Here is a 13215-nt window from a genome sequence, read left to right as displayed (position 1 = left end):
AAAATTTCATACATAACAGCAAATTTCCTCATTCTTTATTACGGGATCATTCACTAGAAAGCTTCTCTATCAAATACATGCGATCCTATTGTTTCAAGAACTAGAGAACTAGTATCCAAGAAGTGGATAGTTCCACTCCTAAACTTTCTTAAAAGAAAAATTCTGTAGTTTTGACACATGTATATCCACATATATACAATTAAATATAAGCATGGGACCCATTAAAAAAACTTAATTAATCTAATAATTTTTATTTCGTTGTAAGAATAGTTAAATAGTTATGTTATAAATGTTATTTCATTAATTAATAGAAATTTATTAAATAAAACATAAAACGATTAAATAGATAAATAAATAAAAGTATGAGAAACGAATTTATAAAAAATAAAATGGTTCTCTTTGAAACCAAAGGGCTTTCTAGTCACCTGATTTATTTTTTTTTCAATTTAATAGCAATCTCAAATTAAATATAACAAATAAAATTTGAATCTTGACAAAATTATATAAAGGTACAATGTATGGGGTCATTCGCTAGTTTTGTCACCTAGCCCGGATATTTTCCCAAAAGCCATTAATCTGTCAGCAATCAGATGGTTAAACCACTAAACCGCTCAATTAACCCGGGCAACAATTCGTGGTTCAATAATAAAAAATCATAATTATATTTTAAGAACTAAAATGACAAAAAAATGTTAAAAATAAGAGGAGGGTTGAGAGAGAGATTTGAGGGAGGAGTCAACAGCCGTGGCCTCCTTCTCTCTTCCTCCTCCTCCCTCCTTCTTAACCACTCTTCTCACTTGCTTGTCTCTCCTCTTCTATCTTACCCTGATATTATAGTCGAAAGGCTAAGACGTATACATGTTATACTTAACTCAATGGGTTGTGAGCAGCCATGCATGTTACAGAACCTGGATGAACTATAAAAATAATAATAATAATAATAATAGACAGATCGAAAAAAGAATTATACCAACAAACAATCTGTCTAATAGTGCATTTGTAATGGTATATAAACCATGGGCATTGTTGGAATATCAATGATGCTGGAAATTGAGCATGATCAAAGCACACGGGTTTCCGATAAGTATTAATCATTAAATGGTCAAGAGACGTGGAGCTCATCTTCGTTGACTTCCCAAACCAATGCTCTGATAGCGATACATAGCCCACAATTTCACTGGTTCCATCCCCTACTCCATCACAAAACTTCAGAACCTCGAAATACTCCGTATATCGGACACCAGCCTCTCGGGTCCTATCCCTGAATTTCTAAGCCAACTCAAATGTCTCTGGAGTCTCTATTTGACCTACAACCAGCTTTCTGGTCCAATCCCGGCCTCTTTGGCAAGCCTTAACAAGCTGCAAATACTAATGCTATATTCGAACAAACTCACCGGAACCATACCCGATTCATTTGGGAGTTTCAAAGACGGCGAATACGGCGGTTTCACTCTCGATCTATCTCACAACCAGCTCTCCGGTGGAATCCCAACATCGATTAACGTCTCAAGCATCGACCTGTCGCATAACAAACTCAGTGGGGACGCATCAATGTTGCTGAGGGAGAATGGAGCAGCGGAATGGATCTACTTATCTCACAACCAACTCGACTTTGATCTGACGAAGGTGAAGTTTCCAAAGAAGATAAAAGTTTTAGATTTGTCCCACAACCAGATTCACGGCAACATTCCGAAGCAGTTAATTAATAAGTTGGATTTGGAAAGCATGGATTTGAGTTATAATCAGCTGTGCGGAAAGATTCTGTTCGGTGGGAATGTGCAGAAGATGGGTGCCAAATCCTTTGCCCATAATCGCTGTTTGTGCGGCCACCACTCCCGAACAAGTGCAAATAAACCAGTCTGCATGCAGTGAAAGAAGACACCTTGCATCACTGCCTGAGAATTTTGATTTCAACAAGAATAATTTCTTGTAATAAGGAATTTGCTGGAACATGCAGATATATATGAATGCTGTTCTCTTCTTTTTAATTTTTTTTAGTGAATAGCTGAGATAAAGTTCTTTTCAGTTTTACATGGTTTTCAAAACCGGACCGGATCGGAAAGAGACCGGAAAAATTGGGAACCGGTCACCTGATCTGACCAGTTTTATTTTTCCTCCAAAACTGTTGATTTTGGTCAGCAAACTACTGAACCGACCAATTAATCATTTAAACCATTTAAACGATTTTAATCATTTTTCAATTTTTAAAATTTTTTTGTCAGAATGGACTGGCCATTTGGGTCAAACGGTCAGACCATTCAAACCAGTAACCGAAACCCTGAATGATTCGATTTTAAACACCATGCTGTTTCATGTTGTAACTTTTCTTGGTGTCATGTCCATGGTTTCATGCCAGCTTTAAGAAATGTTTTGTTTTGCCTGCAAGGAAATTAATTTCAATGGTAACATAGGTTCGTGGTTTGATGAAATTCGTTTAGTGGAACTAATTTGCTAGTCATGATTTAAAATTTTCTTGTCCAGTTCAACAGTGAAAAATGTTTCTTTTGAAGGATTCAAGTTGGGTTGGATTTTATTTCGAAGGATTCACCACTTACCGTCTATCAAATAATACTGTACAAATTATATATACATAGGCATCTATAGATTTAAGTATTCAACTCTTTCGCTTCACTCCGTTTTTCATATTTCTGTAATATTCAATAAATAAAAAAAATGGTTAATAAAGAGAGAGATTTGAATTTTTTTTGGAAATTGTAAAATAATCCATATATAAATTAAAGGGCTGTATTTTAATATTTTATTTTGAATTTCGTTTTAAGCTCTTATCATCATGAATTAGGGTTAAGTCGGATTGTCAAAGTCAGAATTTCAAATTGCATTGAGAGGTTCAAGCTCATAAAGAGAATGAGAGAATGATTGATCAGCCCACATCAAATCAGAATTTGTGTTAAACGTGTCATTTCGGAATTAATGCTAATTTACGGGCAGTCATTGATGCATAAAATATAGGTTGTGGATCAGAAAGATTTGACAAAGCCGTACTTTTCGATAAAATAAATTTGCCAATGCCATCGTTTCTCCACGTAGCAAGAATTATAGCAAGGATATGTCTGTCTGTCTCGTAGTGCATTAATGGTTGATAATAGATTGTCGTCATCCCATCCCATGATGTCGACAAGCATATATAACAATGACTGATCAAAATAAATAAAAAATTATCAAAGACAAGTCGGTGGGTCCCTTTTTATGGCCATTCAATAGCGATAGGCAGTTTGATATAATTGGCAATATCAGTGACGCCTTAAATTGACTATGACCAAAGCCACACGGAAAAAAAATTGGGAAATGACCTTTCAGCCCACGTCAGAATTGATGGGCCTAAACTACAGTTGGGGTGGGTGTCAATTTAGAATTGATGTTAATTTATGGGTGGATATGAGTGTATAGGGTGTGGATTTTGACCTTTTGAATGTTTATAGAGTTGTTGCATAATTCAGAATTCTATATTAGGCATGTCTGTACTCTGAAAAAAATTTGGCTGATGATTCCTAATAATGTTTGAATTTGTTGTTCTCTCTTAGAAGGCAATTCAAACTTTGGACTAGCTATGTGGTCGGGTTGAACCGTAAGAGAAAAAGATCAGAATGCTCTAAGATGTTTTACTCGGTGTGGGCGTTCTGATGCTTAAGTTAGCATTGGAGATTTGGGAGAGTTGATAGCTTGAAAGTGATTGAGTGCAAAAGCTAAATCACACGTACCTTACGAGGGTGGAGGTGAAGCCTTTATATAAGCAAATTGTTGTGGGCCTCACGATGTGTGTCTGAAATCACTGGCCCGTCTAACTCGACGTTAGCTTCGCACCCGAGGATGGGCTCCAATTAAGCTGATAAGGCTTATCTAGGTTTGTCCGAATTGGATGGGGTGAAGATAAGATCCGTTGACATGCACCATAATTCCAAGGAGATCAGAGACAGTTGGCTTACTTCTAGAAGGAGGCTACATGGCACCTCGATAGGTCGATGGATGTAGTGAGCTGCTCGGGCCTCAGTCTTGGCTGAGTGACCCGAGGTGACTAGGACTATTGAGGTGTCCGAGATTGTTACAGTGTCGCCATATCACTCAGTCATTCCACGTGTTGTCTCATCATTGGACGGGCCAAATTATCCCTTATCAATGGCCCCCCACTCCCGAGCCTAACGTAGTCAACTCGGGGCGGGAGTCTCAACGAGTTGAATGGATTTGGCCCGGTCTCTGATTCAGCCACACTCCAACCAATGGTTCAGACCTGTTCAACTCAACTAGCTCAACCTTAGGGGGGGAAGTCGTGTCTCGAGCACGTACGAATGTCATGCGAACATTAAGCTCCGTAGACGTGAAAAACGTGCTCAACAGATTTTTGCCTCAAAATATGAACAATCACACCCCTGGGAGTCATCGGATCTATTCGATCTGGTCCGTTCGTGGTCAGTTAAGGCGCCTATAAATAAGGCCCTTGGGGACCCATTTACTTTGTCCATTTTTGAGCTCTAGTGCATTTGGAGGTCACAAAACACTTTGTTGTCGATATCTTCAGTTTGGTTGGCGAGGTCAATTGTTTTCTCCCCTTCAGTGAGTCGTCCTCCTTTTCCTTTATTTCCTTGTTCATTTTAGTTATGTTGAGTAGTGAGTTTGGTGAGGTGAGGGTAAAATCCTGTCAGGCCAAAGAGAGGGCCTCAATCTAAAACTAACAAGGTTCACATAGAGGGGCTTCATCTTCTCGTCAGCCATCTAGGCCCAGGGTGCCGAATCACTTTGTTCCTACTGAGTTGTCTGCCAAGGAGATCCATAGCTTGGTAGCTCGATATAGGTTTCCAAACCATTACGATTACTCCCTTCCTACTAGTGCTTTCCCTTAGGATCACGACAAGGACGAAGTGGTCGTCTTCGAGGAGGCTCTGAAGGTAGCTCTCTGGTTTCCGCTCCACCCCTTCATTCCCAAGGTCCTTAACTACTACAATGTTAGCCTCAACCAGTTGCATCCAGACTCCATCCGTACCCTAGTTAGTACAATTTCCCTTTTCTTTCACCTCAGCCTTACCCTTGACATCAAGACCTTTGCCGGACTCTACCAAATCAAACAAAACCCTTCTAGCACCTCGGGCAAGGTCAGTTACTACTTGTCTTACCGGCTTGGGAACAAACTTCTTCGAGCTTCTTGTGCAGGAGACATGCCAGGTGTTTTGACTTTGGAGTTCCTCCAAAACATGAGGAAGAGGAAGGTGTCTCACAAGGACGCACCTCGAGCATCAACTCTTGAGCCCGCTGCACCAGTTGCTGCTGAGGAAGTCCTAGTGGTCGACCTAGTCAGGGAAGATCAACCGGAGAGGCCCTCACATGAGACCGAGGTGGCCCAATCGTCCGAGGCGCACCCTCTACAATACAAGGCCCAAATATCTAAGGACACTCCTAGGGAGAGAAGGTCCATCATGGACTTCAGGATTGCCCTGATCAAAAGCAAGGAGGACATCTTTTCCAAGGAGGTCTCCGACCTCTCTGAGTTGCGATCTGGTGAGCTCGACACCAAAGCCATGTGTTTCCTCATGATGGTAAGCTTCTAACCTCCTCAACGTTCTATTCCCGAGTTGTGTCTTTGTACTTAAACTTATTCTTTCCTTTATAGACGAACACCATAGTTCACTCCCTAGTCAAGCAATTTGAGCAACACTTGACAAGGGCTGACAATGCTGATGCGGCGGTGAGTGAATCTCAGTCTTGAGTGTAGCAAGCTGTCGACGTCATCGGCAAGTTAAAGGGAAAGATGGTGAACAAGAGTAACCACATTGGGGAGCTAGAGCTTCATGCTAAGAAGCTCAAGAAAGAGCTTTAGGAGAAGGATGCTCACCTCACTGAACGCAAGGCCCAAGCTTCCAAGGCCCGTGCCGTTGAACAGTTCAAGGTCTCGCCAGGCTATTTGCAGGAGAGGGAGGAGTTCGGCACTGTGACTTTCCATTAGGGTTTCAAACTCTATTGGATGTTGATGAGATCGATATACCTTGAGTTCAACCTAACGCTCACCAAGTCGTCGGCCTGCACCAATTAGATGTCAGATCAGGTCAATCTGGAGATGGATTCCAAGAACGAGGAAGACGAGACTGGCAAGGGAGCTGAGGTGGGAGCCGAAGTAGACGTTGCCAGAAAGGATGCCACCATAGGAGAAGGTGCCAAGGGGGAAGCTACTGAAGTGGTTGGTGATGGAGACAATGAGACCCAAGATGTTTGAATCCTTTGCTTCTTTTCTTGGACCCCTCATGTAAAAATGTAAAGTGTCGAGCTTCAGATGTCGGTCTAATAGAATTTTCTTCTTTTTTTTCTTACAACAATGTAATCAATGTTTATCCTCAATGAATAAACTTTTTATTTTGCACACCTCGTGTCTTTCTCTTTTAAACCTAAAACTTCACAAAAATAAACTAAGTATAGGATTAACCTATGCCTAGCTCCCGAAGCAACTAGGCATAGTATGAGATTAACCCATGTTGTCTATATGCCAAAGAGACTAGGCATAGTATGGGATATAACCCGAATTGCCTATGTGCCGAAACGACTAGGCATATCGAATTGCTGACATCGTTGCCAAGTTGGCATAGGGAGCCTTTAGGTTTAAAGTGACTTGGTGTCCCCTTTTGAGGTGTAATTTAGCCGATGTGCTCCATACTACAAGACAACTTGACCAAGTTGTCGAGGCGAGTGGTCTTTTCTACTTAGTGAAATTTCAAGAACTTGGTGAAGTTGCAGATGCTGGACTCCTGAGCTCATAGGTAGTACCTTCATAGATTATCCATGTTCCAAGCATGGGGCACCTGCCTCTCCTCCAACATCTCGAGCTCATTCGTTTCTTCACCAATTACCCATAGCACTCTGTAGGGACCTTCTTAGTTTGGCCCTAGCTTACCAATATTGAGCTCAGGTACCACAACTTTTTGAAATACAAGGTTGCCAACTCGGAAGTGGCGTCTCTTGACTCGGGCATTATAGTACCAAGCTACTCGTTGTTGGTAGGCTGTGGTCTGAATATAGGCTAGGTCTCGAACTTCTTCCATCAGGTCGAGGTTGCTTTGCAACTCGTCGTCGTTGGCCTCCTTGTCATTTGCCTCTAACCATAAGGTGGGCACTTCGATCTCAACAGGGATGACAGCCACTGTCCCGTACGTTAGATTGAATGGGGTCTCTCCGATCGCCGTTTTATTGTAGTTCGGTAGGCCCAAAGGACACTAGGTAGCTCGTCTACCCACAAACCCTTAACTCGGGAAAGTCGAGCTTTAAGTCAGCGGAGGATTTCCTTATTCATCACCTTGGCCTGTCCATTCGCTTAGGGATAAGCTACTGAAGTGATATTTTGCTAGATCCCCATCTTGGCACACTAATTCTAGAACTTGATGTCCTCGAATTATTTCTCGTTGTTGGATATCAACACCTTTGGGAGTCCGAATTTGCACATTATGTTCCTCTAGAAGAAACTTTGTACATTTCAGGTTGTGATTACCACCTATGGCTCAACTTCTACACACTTCGTGAAATAGTCAACCGCCATGACCAAGAACCTTCTCTATTGGTGGGAAAGGACCGAGGATGTTAGCATGCCTCTAGAAGTTGTCACACCTCCGAATGAGCTTGAGTGCATCTTCCTTCATTGTGGGCCAATAGTAACCTTGCCTTAGCGGTTGAGGGGGGACCCCGCCACCAGAAGCAAGAATGTGTATTGTGACTTTCACAAAGATCACGATCATAATACCGAAAATTGTAGAAACCTCCGCGACGAGATTGAATAACTCATCCGTTGTGGATACCTAAAAAATTTCATACAAAAAGAAAATAAGAACCAAGCAGATTGGCAGGAGGAGCAAAGAAGAAATGCTCCCAAGTCCAGTAGCAGGCAGAATGAGGAGTCGCAGAGGCAGTTACCAAAAGAAAGGCCGATCCGCGGAGTAATCAACATGATTACTGGCGAGTCCATCATCGTGGGGTGCACCTCAGCAACGAGTAAAGCTTCAGTCCGCGAACTAGAGCATGAAGAGCATAATCCACCTCAGCTGGTTTCATGAGCCATCTACATTGAGAGTCCATACTGGGGGTAGTGGGGCCGGCTCCTCAATGGTAAATGTACATTCTGCGATGAAATTCGCCAAGGTCTGGGCTTTGATCATCGGTCGGGGTGCGTACTCGATACTCCACTTGACTAGGTGGTCCGATACTTTCAGTCTTTGTAGCACCTGCTTAAGGGGATGGTTGGTGAGTACTCGAATGTTGTGGGTTTGGAAGTTGGGTCTGAGTTTTCTGGCCACGGTGACGAGGGCTAGAGCCAACATTTCAAGATTGGAGTACTGGGTCTCTGCACCACTGAGGACCTTACTGGTGTAGTAGATAGGCCTCTGTACCCGATCCTCTTTTTTGACCAGTACTGAGCTAACGACCTCATCTCCGACAGAGAGGTAGAGCAATAGCTCGTCCCTTGGGCTTGGCTTACTTAGGAGGGATAGTGAGGTCAGGTACTGCTTCAGTTCTTGGAAAGACTGCTCACACTCTTCTGTCCAGTGGATTTGGACATAAACCTACCAAGGGCGGCTATTCTCCCGAAGAGCCGTTGCACCTCTTTATGTGTCCAGGGGGATGGCATGTCAAGGATGGCATTTATCTTCTCTGGATTTGCTTCGGTTCCTCTTTGTGTTACCATGAACCCCGAAAACTTGCCGGAGCCAACCCCAAAGGAGCACTTGGTTGGGTTTAACCTCATCTTCTACTTTCTTAGTGTGTTGAAGACTTCGCGGAGGTTGGCTAGGTGTTGTTCAACCTTTTTGCTCTTCACGAGCATGTCGTCAACATATGCCTCCACGTTCCTACCGAGTTGTTCTTTGAATACCTCATTCACCAACCGTTGATAAGTGGCGTCGGCGTTTTTGAGGCCAAAGGGTATTACCTAGTAGCAATACAGGCCATGGTCAGTGATAAAGGCCGTTCGCTCCTAGTCGTCCGGGTCCATCCAGATTTGGTTGTAGCTTGAGAAGGCGTCCATGAAGCTTAGGAGCTCATGTCCTGCTGTTGCGTCAATGAGTTGGTCGATCCTTGGCAGGGGAAAGCTGTCTTTGGGACAGACCTTATTCAGGTCAGTGAAGTCACTACAGATTCTCCACTTTTCGTTGGCCTTCTTCACCATCACTACGTTGGCTAGCCAATCAGGGTATTTGATTTCCCGAATGAAGTTGGCGTCGAGTAGCTTTTGCACTTCATCAGCGATTACTTTCCACCGCTCTACGGCGAAGTTTCTCTTCTTCTGCTTCATAGGTCGATAACGGGGGTCGACATCCAGCCGATGTGTGATAACTTCGGGGTCGACATCCAGCCTATGTCCTCTTCCAACCAAGCAAATATGTCGGCATTATTCCTCAGTAGTCGCACAAGTTCCTCTCGGAGGTGGTCACCTAGCAGGGAGCCAACTTGGACCGTCTTTTCGGGATCATCTTCAAATAGGGGGACTTGGACGAGGTCTTTCACGGGTTGGTCGCGCTGTGCCTTTACCTCATCACGCAAGTCATATGCTTCCGCCATCAACGTCTTGGTTGTTGGACGTGGTCCTCGACAGGATAGTTGATAGCAATGTCGTGTTGTTTTCTGGTCTCTACATGCCACCCCTCTACCATACTTGGTTGAAAATTTCATTGCGAGGTGGTATGTTGAGACTATGGCCTACATGGCATTGAGGGTCGGCCTGCCGAGGATTACGATGTAAGAGGAGGGGCAACGCACCACGATAAAGTCTATCGTGGCCGTTGCAATGACATCGCCATCTCTGATCAAGAGGTGAAGAGTTATCCTCCCAGTGGGCTGGAGGGATTCTCCCAAAAATCCCATCAAGGGAGTGCTAGCTGGTGTAAGCCGTTCTCTGTCAATGCCGAGATTTTCGAATGCATCTTCAAACAATACGTCGGTAGAGCTTCCTGTGTCACTAGGATCCACTGCAACTTGAAGTTGGCCACTTTGGCTATGATGACCAAGGCATTGCCGTGCGGTGTTTGGACCCCTCGGAGGTTATCATTAGTGAAGGTGATAAATGTGCCGTGCCTTCTTCCATGACCTTGGTCGTCGATCTTGTATAGTCGAGCATATTTTTTCCTACCCAATCTGCTTTACCCTCCAGCGACGGTTCCTCCTGATATAACGTGCCTTCTCCGTGTCGTGGTCGTGGTCCTTGTGGAACTTGCAATATTTGTCTCGGTTCCTCTTGTTGCTTTGCATCTTCATCTTCTCGGACCACCTGACGTAATTGTGGTCGCGGATTTGCATCAGGATTTCAGACCAAGGAATATTAAGCAGCATGAAATTCTAATAGGTTGGCGGAGGGGTCCGAGGTCTATGGTCGGTCCGACGATCCTGTTTCTTGTGATCTTTGTCCGACCTCTCGGACTTTCGCTAGTCGATCTCTCTCCTCTTTCTGTCGGGCTTCTCATCCTCGTCTCTGAGTTGTGCCTGGACCTTTTCAGCATTGATATAGTTCTGCGTGTGGCCCACTAGTGCGGCCAATGTCTGAGGAGGATTTTTGGAGATGGAGAAGTTGAATGGGGAAGGGAAGAGTCCATATTGTATGGCTGTCGCCACAACTGATTGGTTGAAGTCCCTGACTTGGAGTGCTTCTTTTTTGAACCTAGCTAGGTAATCTCTAAGAGACTCCACCTTCTTCTGTCGAACCTGCATAAGGCTGGCTAAAGTTTTCCAATGCTTCTGACTGGTGGTGAACTGTGCCAGGAACTAGGTCTCTAGCTGGGCCCATGATTTTATGGACCTTGACGTCAGAGAGGAGTACCATACCAAGGTTGGGCCCTACAACGTGGTCACAAGGGCTTTGCACGTTAGTTCCTCCGACGCGTTGTGTAGCATCATCTGGGCTTTGAGCACCGCAACATGGTCGAAAGGATCGGAGTTCCCATCGTACTTGTCGAATTGGGGGGCTCGCAATCTAGTAGGGGTTATCTCGTCTACGATGTCCTGGACGAAGGGCGGCTCCTTGGTGATATGCACGGTGGCTTGCACAGGTTGGTCTATGGCGAGAGTTATGCTCTTGTGGATTGGAGTGCATTCTAACTCTTCCAAATGTTGCCAGAGCTCTTTGATCTCAGCATCTCTGTTGTTTGGGGCTGCAGTGTGTATGGCCTCCCTCTTGGGTCATATGGGGTGATCCTTGACCGAACTTGACTTGGCGATAGAGACCATAAAGGGCGGCGTCCTTTTGCCGAGACTTTCTTTGGCAAGGATGCGCACAGACTGGCGTGTCTGGCTTTGGTGGTCTTGTCCACAGGAGCGAGCAGTAGAGGCGGGCCTTTGGGTCGTGTCTTGCCTCATACGCTCAGACCGCTCTCCCCTTACATATGACCGGTGCGCTTTGGGGTACTCAGTCCGAGGATCGTCCTTCATGCGCGTCGGGGCGTGAGGGGGACGACCCGATTGGGTGGCGCAATAGACCCCAGTGTCTGCATGAACTCGAAGATCTTATCGACCTTCTCCTTCATGGTTCGGAATTGCATTGAATCTACTATGGCCGAAGGTTGAGGGGCTTCTTGATGCTAGGAGTCACGGTGTTGGTTCTCTCGAGATGGGGAACGACCTACTGATCGCTCAAACTGGTTCTTAGGCATCTTAATTGGCTTTGAAGCAGGGTGGCGAGAAATTTTTTTGGAGAGCTTTTTGTTAGTTCCCACAAACGGCACCAATCTGATGCTGCTCAATCCGAGGTGGTGCACGAACTGCGGAGGGCAACTAGATAGTTCTTAATGGCAAGGCAGGGCCGAGCTTCAAGGATGAGGCCGCGCTTCAAGACCTGTGATCAAGGAAGAAGTCAGAGGCCCGAGGAGTTATCCCCGGGTAAGTAATTTGACGCTCAAGTCAATAGGAGGTGGTGGATGGTCGGGCCGAGCTATGAGGGTGCTGGTCCGAGCTAAGTAGCAGTATGGGTGTCAAAAGTTGGGGATCCCTTACCTCGAGCATGGAGTACATTTTTATAGTCGGAGGGTCCGTATCCTGGTCAAAGTAGGGTTCCAGGGAAGATAGAGTTCCCCGCCGAGTTTACAGGGGGTAAAGTCCTACTCCTCGGTGGAGTTGTCTTCCCATCCTTATCTGCTAGGCGAGCTTATCTGTGTGGCATGTAACTAACGTAGTTGGCGGGATTACAATAATATCGAAGCTCGGCCGAACTACACCGATGTGGTTGAGCTGTGACAGGTGGTCGTGGGCCTCTAGGCCAGCTCAGCCATGTCCCCAACACTATCCAAATGGAGTGTAAATTTCGGTTCAGAGTAAATTTGCACTTTGGTTTATTTTTGCCTATGTTTGATAACATTACATTATTGACAAATGATACATCAATGTATGTTTAAATTAATAGTAAGATTTAAAAGTACATTAGTAAAAAAGAAGTAAATCTGCATTCAAGTGGGCTTTTGATAAGAAAAAACATATGCTTTATTAGAATTCGTGTTTGCATCCATTATATTTAAAAGTCTATTTAGTAAGAAGGTAAATTTATCGATACAAAACTAACCCAACTTTATAATTTATATGAACCGTTTTAAGATGGTTTGAAGTTTGAACTCAGATGAGATAAATTGCACTACTGCTCACATGTACGTTAATTCAACGGTTTTAGTAATGGGTTTGGAGCTGTTGGCAGCAACAAGACCATGTCAAATGGTTGATGGGTACAGATCTTTAGAATGCTGATGAGGAAGGAGTCGATTGACACAATACAAGCAAAGTTAGAGCGAGTTTGTATGGAGATTCAGCCTTCTTTTTCCGCTGATCATGAGATTAGGAGATCCGTCTCCCAATTGAATTGAAATAACATTTCAAAATTGAGTAGAAAATTATTGAAAATTTAATATATATATATATATATATATATTTAAGGGTAAAGGAGTCTTTTTGTTTACTTTGTCAGATATAACAATGTTTTATTCTGAAAAGGGAGGTTTAAATCCTTTTAAAAAAGAGGGGAGATTATAGTATTTATGAAAAATCTGAAGGGAGTTTTAAGTCTTTTATCCTATTGTTTACAAAATTTATAATGGGTTTTGGATTTTCAGAATTCAAATCATTTTTACGCATGAAAATGCAAAATGCAAAATCCTTTTCGACCCCATGATCCCCGTATTTGAGGGTAAGGTAGATTGGCTTGGCAGGTTGAATTTAGAACCTATATATAGTTTTTTATTATTTTTATTATATATAAAT

Source organism: Nelumbo nucifera, chromosome 2, assembly GCF_055504915.1.
Source record: "Nelumbo nucifera cultivar China Antique chromosome 2, China Antique-T2T, whole genome shotgun sequence".
Lineage (NCBI taxonomy): Eukaryota > Viridiplantae > Streptophyta > Magnoliopsida > Proteales > Nelumbonaceae > Nelumbo > Nelumbo nucifera.
This window is presented reverse-complemented; position numbering follows the sequence as displayed.